Source organism: Anneissia japonica, unplaced genomic scaffold (genome assembly GCF_011630105.1).
Source record: "Anneissia japonica isolate Jap-2015-1 unplaced genomic scaffold, ASM1163010v1 scaffold7766_len575116_cov191, whole genome shotgun sequence".
Taxonomy (NCBI): Eukaryota; Metazoa; Echinodermata; class Crinoidea; order Comatulida; family Comatulidae; genus Anneissia; species Anneissia japonica.
In genome coordinates this window covers 235,860-246,756 of record NW_022694700.1, presented here as the reverse complement: position 1 = coordinate 246,756, position 10,897 = coordinate 235,860, and the positions used below count along the sequence as shown (strand labels likewise).

The following is a 10,897-nucleotide window of genomic DNA, read 5'->3' as shown; positions in this document are numbered from 1 at the left end:
GAAGTGGGTTAAATATAATATCAAAGACATGTGTAGCTACAGCTTGGATTCCATACAATTGCTACACGCTATCGCCGGCAGCTTTCGTTGATGCTGATCAGTCGGTCGAATCGGGGGGGGGGGGGTGGCTTTCCGATTGCTTCGGGGACTGGTACGCAGTACAACAATTGCACTGAAAACATGTAGCCCAGCGTAGCGATTCCATGGAAACCAGGCTTTAACAACTTTTTTAAGAACCCTCGATATAAATTATCTTGGTTGTGCATGCCAATATCATTTAATTACCTCCGGCCAGGAGGTTATGTATTCACCGTTGTCTGACTGTTAGCAAGATCACTCAAAAACTAATGAATGTATTACCATCAAATTTAGTGGAATGGTCAATGTCGCAGCTAGGATTTTCAAACAGTGCAGGACAATATCAGGATGAACCCACTTTACGAGTAAATTATAACATTGTGGACCCATTTTACGAAAAAATATGAAAAATCTTGACCCATTTTCTTAACTTTTACCCATTATAAGCTAAATATGAGAAATCTGGACCCACTTTTTAAAAGGTGGACCCATTTTATGCATAAAATTACGTAATTTGTACCCATTTTTAAAAATGTGAACCCATTCTTTGTGGACCCATTAGAAAAATTGTATGGGACTGTCCCAACTGTCCCAATAGCTGGCTACGGCATTGGGAATGGTACATAATAATCTAAGAAACGATGAAACTTTGGGAAGAAAAGGGCAAAGGACAAAGTAAAGCTCACGAAAATGGACACCCATACAAGGCCTATGTACTGTTCAATGTTCGGAGTGACCGCTCTAGTTAGAAACTGTGATGCATCTTTATAAAAATGTAGATGTATATTCACCAGTTTACCAGGTAAACATCTATCACACAATAAACCACATTCAGAATATTGTCTCTTGATTCTTTTCTTATATTTTAGACAAAAATGATTCAAAACATTATTATTCAATTCTATGCGTCTTACGTCTATGACATTGGCATCCAAATGGTAATTATCTGCTGTAAATTGCGAAGAGAAGAAGAATGTAGATAATTATCAATGTAAGAAAGTATTGTTCTAATTTATTATATCTTATCTTACCTGTTTTTAATATAAGCCAAAACATAGATCAAACCAAAGTATCTTTACTCAAGTTGTATATTGGTGTATATTAATTCTTTCTTAATTTAATTTATTTTTGTTTGTGAACAAGGTTCAAATTTAAGTTCAGATTAATTTATTCATCTTTAAACATGTTGATTGTATTATTTTGCTTTGGCTTTTTTTTTTTGTTGCTTTCTTATCCATTTGTATTCAACTGTGTGTGTTTCTACAGCAGATACTTGTCGTTTGTCGCACAGCTATTTCTTTTTTTCCACCCTGTTTACTGTACTTTCCTTTATTTTTTTGATAAATGATTTTATCAATTGAACTGAATTAAAATGCTTGTTTCCTACGTCATTTAATTTCTCGTAGTATCCAATCACATTTTATAGAAGGGAACTCAGTTTTATTTCTAAAATTAAAACAATCATAGAGTATATTATGATTAGTGTTTATACAAGCATATTGATGAAACACAATATTTATTAATAAACACAAAATAAATAGATAAAATACCACAAAATGTTATTCTCAAAAACATTATGTTTCACCAATATTTATGAATAAACAAAAAGCATACAGATAAAAACTCAAAATACTTTTCATAAATACTGATGAAACGGAATGCACACAATTTATGTGATAGGCCTACGTATTATTGATTGCTTTACGTTAAAGAAATGTCTTATCTCATTTTATTTTGTTTAGAAAAAAGTATTCGAATAATTTCTCATAATGTTAATATATCGTTTTTTTTATTGATCATGTTTATAATATTTTACTCATGTTGGTATCAAATAAAAATGTCAAAATCATTATGTATCTGAACAATAATATAAAAAGTAATACATTAAATTTAAGTAGACTAAACCTTTTAAAAATAATACAATAATTTTAAGAAAACACTTTAAAAATTAAGTAATTTTAACGAAATAAAAATAAGCACCAACATTCGGCCACGATGGGATAGAAATCGTTCCGTATTTATATTGTGCTCTACAAAAACTCGTTTATTTGCAGGAACGTGTAGCTAATGGTGATCGCTCGTTCGTGTAATAATATTACTATAGCGATAAATATACAAATTAATACATACGATGTGTTTTCATTGCTCTTCGATCGATGAGCTTAGCCTTAGACCTAGCATGTAATAGGAGCAGGTAGCGACCTCCAGTTTTTGTTGCTACAAATCAATCACGTATTTTCTGCATTTCCACAAGCACTATCTACAACGGTTCTGTCGCTTTACATATTTTTGTTTTGTTTTCGATATGCAACGATGATATATATATATATATATATAATATATATATATATATATAATAAAAATAGAAGCGATTCAACAGTATGTTTACCCTACAGATATAACAACAAAATGTTTTAAACAGTAAAACGACTTTTGTCTTGTATTATTATAATATAGACTATTTATTGCCTGTTGTTTTGTTTTGTGTTGGAATACCTCAGAAATCAACTTTATTTGATTTTGATAAAGGAATAAAAAAAAGTAATGACTTATGTTTGAAGAGCTATGTATAATCATTTGTGCTTAAGAGCAAAAAGAAAAAAAAACTGCCAAAAGGCTATTAAAAAAAACAAGAAACATCGACGTTGGTTGCTAATCATGTCATTAGTGAAGTGTTCGTATATTATTTTTTGTTAACTTGTTTGGATTGTGAGCAGTCATGTTTTCTTAAAATGGTTATGACGTTCATAAAAAATACCTGTCTCTTATACACATCTAGATGTGTATAAGAGACAGGTTCAGTATTATAATATCACCCTTTGTCTATAATAGAAGAGTCTGCTAAAGTATGAATAATTATTACACCACCAATTACGTACACCAATTGGAACAGTACGGTATGCTGACGTGCCGTATTTATGAATAATCATTAGTCAAACATCTGTAACGCTAAGCATACGTGTACTACTGGCACTATATAAGCTGACGTGGAGTATTTGTTAAGTTTTTAGTTCTTTTAGTTTACTGAAGCTGACTGTGTGATAGGGCCTACAGAGATGTGTATAAGAGACAGTATATATACATATACATACATATACGTTTCTCTGTGTTGCTGATTGACGACTAATGGACGGATTGTGTCTGAAAACAAAAGAGGAATAATTCGCATACATTTTTCCAACAATCACATAGCTTGCGTCACCTTAACGTAGCTAATTCGTTATGATTTATCAATGTTTGATGCGTATGCAAAAGTAAAGTGGTTTAAATGTGATCACTTATTCAGCAAACACAGAAGTGGTTCATATTATTTCGCGTTAGGTTAACAGAAACGAACGTTAAGACAATGTTTTAGTAACGTTTGCTATGCTATTTGTTTTAATAATATTGCCCTACAAAAGTAATTTTAAATTCCAAACTGCAATGCTATTATAACGTTATGCGTTGTCATTTGAAATGACAACGCATAACGTTGTCTTAATCTGTCAAATTGGAACGTCCTCTGAGGTGACACAACATATTTTTTTTTGTTTTTTTTTTACCTCAGGAACAACTATTGTGGGACATAATGCGGCAGTAGCCCATCTGTCTAAGCAAAATGGATCATTTGTTGGGGAGATATCGACGAACTAGCACGTTATTGGTCCTTATATTTTTTATTATTCTCTTAATTTTCAATAATCATAACACTTGATCTAGTTCTAATAATTTCATTGTGCAAGTATAATTTAAGTCAGCTAGTTGTATTAGAATGTGACGTGTTCTTTTTAAATATTTGGATATATTATGAAGCCTAACAATAATGATTATTCTACGTATGTTATGTTAATTATTTAATATTAATTTACTGAAAGAATCGAAATTACAAGTTAAAAAAGTTATTCTTGTGTCTTCTATCCATTTGCTTCTTAAATATATGAATATTACTTAAAAGACTGATGTTAGCAATGTTAATTGACGTCACACTATTGCTAGTAAATATTGGGGGTGTGACATCCTGTTGTAACTTCCTACGGTAAGCTATACACCGGGTTGTGCTGTTACACTACTATCCATAGATCACAGATCAATAGCTTATCACCGATAAACTGCTTTGTGATTTTAAACTATAACCCGCGAAATTTTGCGCTAGAAAACAGTCGCTCTGGAATCAGTTTATAGTGAGTCTACATTACAGCTTTACAAAGATCCCACCAAGCTTTAACCTCTCTCGAAAGAGCTGGTGCAGACTGAACAGACTGATTACTGGCCATGGTCGCACAGCACACATGCTACATAAGTAGAACATGAAGCCAACACCTGCTTGTGATTGTGGGGCTATAGTAACCAGACAGCCAAGCACATTGTGGAGGAGTGCCCAAGGAGAAAACTCAATGGTGGAATCGCCCGTCTAGCAGAATATGACCTTGTAGCGAGACAGTGGTTATTGGACCTGGATGCTGATGTGTGATTTGCAATGCATACGCGAGAAGAAGACAGCAAAGTAGCAAAGTATTCAGCAGTGGTTCCCAACCTTTTTGCAAAATGATTAGAAAGTGGACCAGGGGGTAGAGCTCCGAAAAAATTTGACATTTTAGGGGTTTCAGAGGCTTATTTAATCGATTTTATAGATAGTCTACTAATAATGTGGAAAATATTGGTTTTTTTTTCTCCCCGACGAATTGTAGAATAGTGTTTCATGGTCACATGAAGAAACGATGAGTAGTTTCGCCAATGCAGGTCACATTACAGCCCAAACAACTAAACTTGTATATTATATTAGATCTAAGATTGTTACAAAATGTTTGTATTAGAATCAAGAAACACTTGGTATACGACAAGAGCTCACATATACAAACATCTAAAAAAGAACATAAATTGCAATTCCAATAGCAACGAAGATTGCTTTACAAATATTACACCAGGCTAACAGTAGTTATCAACCCAAAATTAAAGAGGCCCTACACATTAAATGAAATGATACCTCACTGAACAAACAAGTTCAGTATTATAATATCACCCTTTGTCTATAATAGAAGAGTCTGCTAAAGTATGAATAATTATTACACCACCAATTACGTACACCAATTGGAACAGTACGGTATGCTGACGTGCCGTATTTATGAATAATCATTAGTCAAACATCTGTAACGCTAAGCATACGTGTACTACTGGCACTATATAAGCTGACGTGGAGTATTTGTTAAGTTTTTAGTTCTTTTAGTTTACTGAAGCTGACTGTGTGATAGGGCCTACAGCAGAAACATGTTCATTAAATCTTGGTTTATCGCTTTTAAATTTGTATTGTTTATTATATCCTGTCGATTGTTTGGATCTATTATTCATGATTTGAGTTACAATATATATGTTAGTAAAGATGAATGTAGAAGACTGGAAAAACTTCTAAAATAAAATGCAGAAAGGTTGAAGCTGATCTCAATTTCTTGAATTACAATTATTATTATTTTACTATCATTATTATTATTATTATTATTATTATTATTATTATTATTATTACCAGCATCATCCATCTGAGTCATTCCTTGTGGCACAGACATCTAGGTAGTCCGATATAATTAAAACAAGCAAAATCATTTCAGACAAGTATAATTGCTATGAACAATATAAACAAATGCATTTAATTTTGAATTTCAAAGCAAATATAATTGCTTAATGGCTATTTTTTTACAATTATAGTCTGTCTAAAAGATCAAGTCATAGCAATACAACACCACAATATCCCCAATGAAAAGGATATGGCTATGTGGGTTTGCGGCTTCTGATCATCATTCGTTCTCATTTCCTGAAGCTTATAGAAGACACTGATCGATCGTGTCTTTACAACTAAGAGTACCGTAGTTCAGATAATTTTATCACATCCTCTTTTTCTCTTCTTTTTTAACTGACTAAGGCTGCAATTTTTATGTGTACGTCATTAATATTAATAAAGAAAAACTTTTGCAAGAGGAATTAAGCGGTTGGTCAACTTGACCCATGTGCACCTTAAAATTCAGTAATAATATAATAATAGTAATAATAATAATAATAATAATAATAATAATAGTAATAATAATAATAATAATAATAGTAATAATAATAATAATTATATTATTATTATTATTATTATTATAAAGATAGGAAAATAAAAATGGAATAAGGCAAATCCGTGTAAACGCTCTGTACTCTGCACATTAGGGAAGGGGTTCCTAATCTGTCTATTGCATAAAATATGTAAGTTCAAGCACACAAATTGCAAGGCGTTAGATTATTTTATGTTGCCTTGTTTAATCCTTATTCTACAGTGAATCTGATATCAGCTTAGTAAATTGAGCAAGGCAGAAGGTCTACTTTTTGCCCATATTCACGTAATTGTAAAAGACAAACATCCGGAGATGAATTTCTTTTACAACATAGTTTACATGGTTTTACCATGATAAATAGTTACAAACGATGACACACAAAACTGTTGTTTCCTCGAGTGAATTACTGTCACAGTTAACCTTTATCAGAAAAAAAAGATGACATATTTTTATGTTTACAACTGATGTGTCGACAGATATATGGTCGTACCCAGGACACATTATCTCATACTGTACTACACTTAAATACGCTGAAATAAATACACTAACTTAAACAATTGGTTAAACTCTCCTCCACCAGACACCATCCCGGAATTTCTAAATCAAGGTTGCACGGTCGGAGACTATCAAATCAAGAAAAAAGGAATTCCTTGAGCTTTGACTTGAATACATTCAAACTTGCAACATATATTTCTGTTAGTAACTGGCCCCAAAGGATAGGTATAAACACTAAAAGGCTCTATCACCATAGGATTTCAGCCTAGAAAAGCGTCTGGTAAGTACAAAACTACGAGTCGATTATCGCAATGCCCGTGTACATGACGTCGAGCGGAGAAAAGCATGTCGCTTATATTGTCACTATAACAATTCCCTGCTTATATATATATGGGTGAAAAACATGAAGAGCTCTTTATGTAATTAAATTTATCTTAAAAACAATCCTTTGTTTGACTGAAAGCCAAGGACGTCGGTTTAGGAAAACATGGAGGACACTAACCAACATACATGACTTGCCAATACTCTTGGCGGCACACGTGCACTTTTGCGAATGCCACATAAAAAGATCCATTACTTCCTGACGATGGATGGAAGCAACAAAACGATGCAGTGTTATGTAATCTGACAGCTTATGGTTGATGTTTTTTTCCTGCAAAATTTTAAATTGACCAATAAAGCAATTAAACAATTAAAATTCATGGCCTAATGTGTTAATGTCACTGTCAACATCAATGATTACCGTTAGAAAACATTGATTGTGTCAGTAGAGATCAGTAGTTACTCACAATGCCTATCTACAGAAGAACATTATCCCAGATCTCTCAAAGTTTTTACAATAGGCAGACACGTTCATTGACTATGAAAAAAAAACAAAAACGGAAAGCTAAATTATTCTAAAGCAGAGTCTATCGAGGCTGTGTTGTGAGCACCCTGTTTACAGAAGAGAAACACATACAACATATGACAGTTAGAAGTAGAGGCTAGATGTACTTCATCTATGCAGGGCAGTGACTAAGCTTGCTATTGCCAATCCTTGGCCCATATGCCTAAATAAATTAATTAATAAAGATATAATATGTTGTCTGTGGAGGATTCTTGCTACAAATGACAAAATTAAGATCACAAACAACAGGAACATGTCCTGGAACATGTAGGCCTACATGATTGTCCTAATGAAAATAAGTGTTTCACTGAGGTGGTCACGTTTGCAGGGATGAAAGATTTCAACACTCAACAAGTTTTGCTGTTGATGGGATTGCTCAAGAAAGACCGAAGACCAAACTGAGGATTATGAACGTTTGCAAACGAGACTCAAAGGCTAATGACCTTAAAACGTGGGAAGAACATTCTCAGAAATATAGTATCTTGGAAAGGAAGCATACATACTGTTGTTTTAAGAGTTAAACCTGTATTCAACACAACGCAAAATGTATTGTAATTTCAACTCATATTGACAATGATTCAAGGTTTCAAAAGAAAACCTATTAACCTATAATTAACCTAAGATTATTTATGACAAACATATTTACGAAAACAAAAAAAAAAGATGAATTCCCTCTCTTTCATAGTTATGTTTGATATTCGTTTCTTATAATAGCTCATTAAGAAATACTTAGTTGGGCACTATTGTTATTAGATGATCGCTCAATGATGAAGAAAAGAAGATCTACAAGTTGATGAAAGAGTAAAATAATTGCGAATATTATTTTGTTGACGTTAAACGGCAAATATTCCAGATCAGTACGCGTGGGAGGAATCTGACGCGTGTGTCTACACCTGTGTTGTTTCCGGAAACAGGACCTAGAAATTATATCGATGCTCGGAAGAATCTGTTGTTTACTTTGATTTTTTTTTCTTATTGCTAATATGTTATGATATGAATTATATTTATTAAATCCCTATGACCAATATATCGTGGTCCGATGTGTGCAATACAATGATACAATAAATATAATATATTGCTTCAACAATTGACTCTACAAAAGAAACATTCGACACCAGAACTATCAAGAACACAGATCTGAAAATGCATTTGTGCGTGACGTCAAATATTCCACCCTGATAAAGGAAAGCTATCGAGTTTACAAACAGTTATTTGCTTGCATAGGAACCACGGTTCTTGGGGTCTTGCTGTTTTATTGAGCTACGAACTCATAAATATGAGTATGGTTCTAAAGACAAAAATCCCAGGCCTCTGAGACCTAGTAACGTAACTACACGGTTCCTACACCCGCCTCTCCATGCGCTTCGCGGCTTTTTGGCTAAGATCATGTGTAGTATCTGTTCTTTTCAGCTTAATATCTGAAACGCTGACCTTCACTACTTTTAGGCATTTTTCGAATTGACCGCCGATTTTTGTCTAACGATTTTAACTTGATGATATGGACTTCATGTATTTTTGTTAGCCCACTATTGTTTGGGACTACCCTCGATGGTGTTTTGTTACGCCCAGGTTTCCCAGGGGCCAATGGTGAGTTTTCTTTTTTCTTTTTTCTTTTTTTTTGTTCGATTTCATTATGGGGCCTTTGTTCTTGTATGTTTTTCTCATGTTGTAGCCGAATAAATAAATTGAAATTGAAAAAAAATCTCAATCTATATACAGTAGTTACGCGTGTTGGAAAATATTGCTGCTTGCAATTGTGCTGGTGAAGTATTGACAGAAAAATAACATTATTTAACATCGTGGGTTATTTCAAAACATTGTTTATTTTTCTTTCCCACACAATCAATATAAATATAACAAAAGATAGAAAGATCGTGTCAGACTTTCAACCTTCAAAAATGTTGTGCGTATTGTTCGTAAAATCCACCGCTACCATTAGGAGCAAAAGCAAGATTTTTTAAGCAAACATACTGTAAAAACATGGTCAAATCAAATTGATTTGCATAAGAAAAAATTATCTGTTAGACTATTATGAAGAAATGTTGTGCATTGTTAAAATATCCGACGCTTTTTTAAGTACGTACGAAACCCCAATGTGCCTTTTCAAGGTATATCTGCCAATAGCAAATTTCTGTGGTTTTTTTTTTCTTGAAGAGCGTTTATAGTGACATACATATTGTGTTGTTTTTCGCGTCTACCTAAAATCTAACTACAGTAATATTGCAACTCGCGTGGGATGAGTCTGGCGTGTTTGTTTATTATTGTAATAAATATTTGCGATAGACATTACTTTTAATAAAGGGTTTTGACCCTTGGCTGACGCATACAAGTACTTCACTAATTGTGAGGTGTTGACACATTAATTACACTGTTAGTTTATCAAATCTATCCAAATTATTATTCCCTAGAGAACAGATGATTTACTATTTCATCGTATAAGGAAATACATCAAGGTAAGTGTAGCAATTGCAATTTACACACTCACCTTTCATTTTTTTTCCAAATCCAAGTATTAACTGAAAACAATACCCACGTACAAGTAATTCATTGTATTACATGACGTATTTTTATCTTATTTTATTTATTCATAGTTCAGATGCAGTTCATATACAACATTTTCAAAAACCTTTGAAATAACTGAAAACAAATATTTACACATAAAGTATACGGTCTACGAAACTATAGTGCTAAATGAATTATTGCATAGCTTCCAAACAGCTAGAAGCCGTGGTTAAAAAAGCTTTAATAAGAACGGTTTCTGAGTTTCTGATTTCAGGCTTCATTGGGCTTAAATTTGGGTTTTTGTTGCTTGGCTTCAGATTCCAGGAACTTAGAAATTAAACATTTTTTGGGGTATCGGACTGTATTATAGAGGGTATTACATAGTCACATCTACTGCTTATGTGACTAGCTTGATTTGTTGGCTTTCTTTTTTTTTTTAATAAATTGCATTTTATTCTAGATATTTTATCAAATTTATGCATTTATTAAAATCTGCCGTTGTTAGAATTGTTATTCTAAGATACTGCGATGTCTTCTTAGGAAAATAGACCTGTGTTATCTTAAAAGTCCATTGTGAAGTACTAGAATGAAGTTATATTTGTCATGTATTCATAGATTAGTAGGCTATACACAATGTTGCCTCCTGACTTGCGCTACAATGCACTGCCTAAACGTTCTTTCTGCAGGATAGCAATAATTAAAGTTAATGAAATTGTTTGTTTTTTATAAGGTTATTGTGAATTGCGTTGTCTTTTCTGGAAATCGATGGGTTGTCTTGTTGAGCTCAAGTTAGTGTGATCAAACATAAAAGAAATTCGCCATATGTCAAACTTTCGTTGTTTTAAAATTTGTAGGCCTCTAGTATATAATGGGTATG

General features: G+C 32.9%; 1 pseudogene; it reads left to right on the top strand.

Moving 5' to 3' along the window:
- The first annotated feature begins 8,876 nt into the window (after positions 1 to 8,876).
- LOC117101190 lies at positions 8,877 to 9,047 on the top strand (annotated as a pseudogene).
- The last annotated feature ends 1,850 nt before the right edge of the window (positions 9,048 to 10,897 follow it).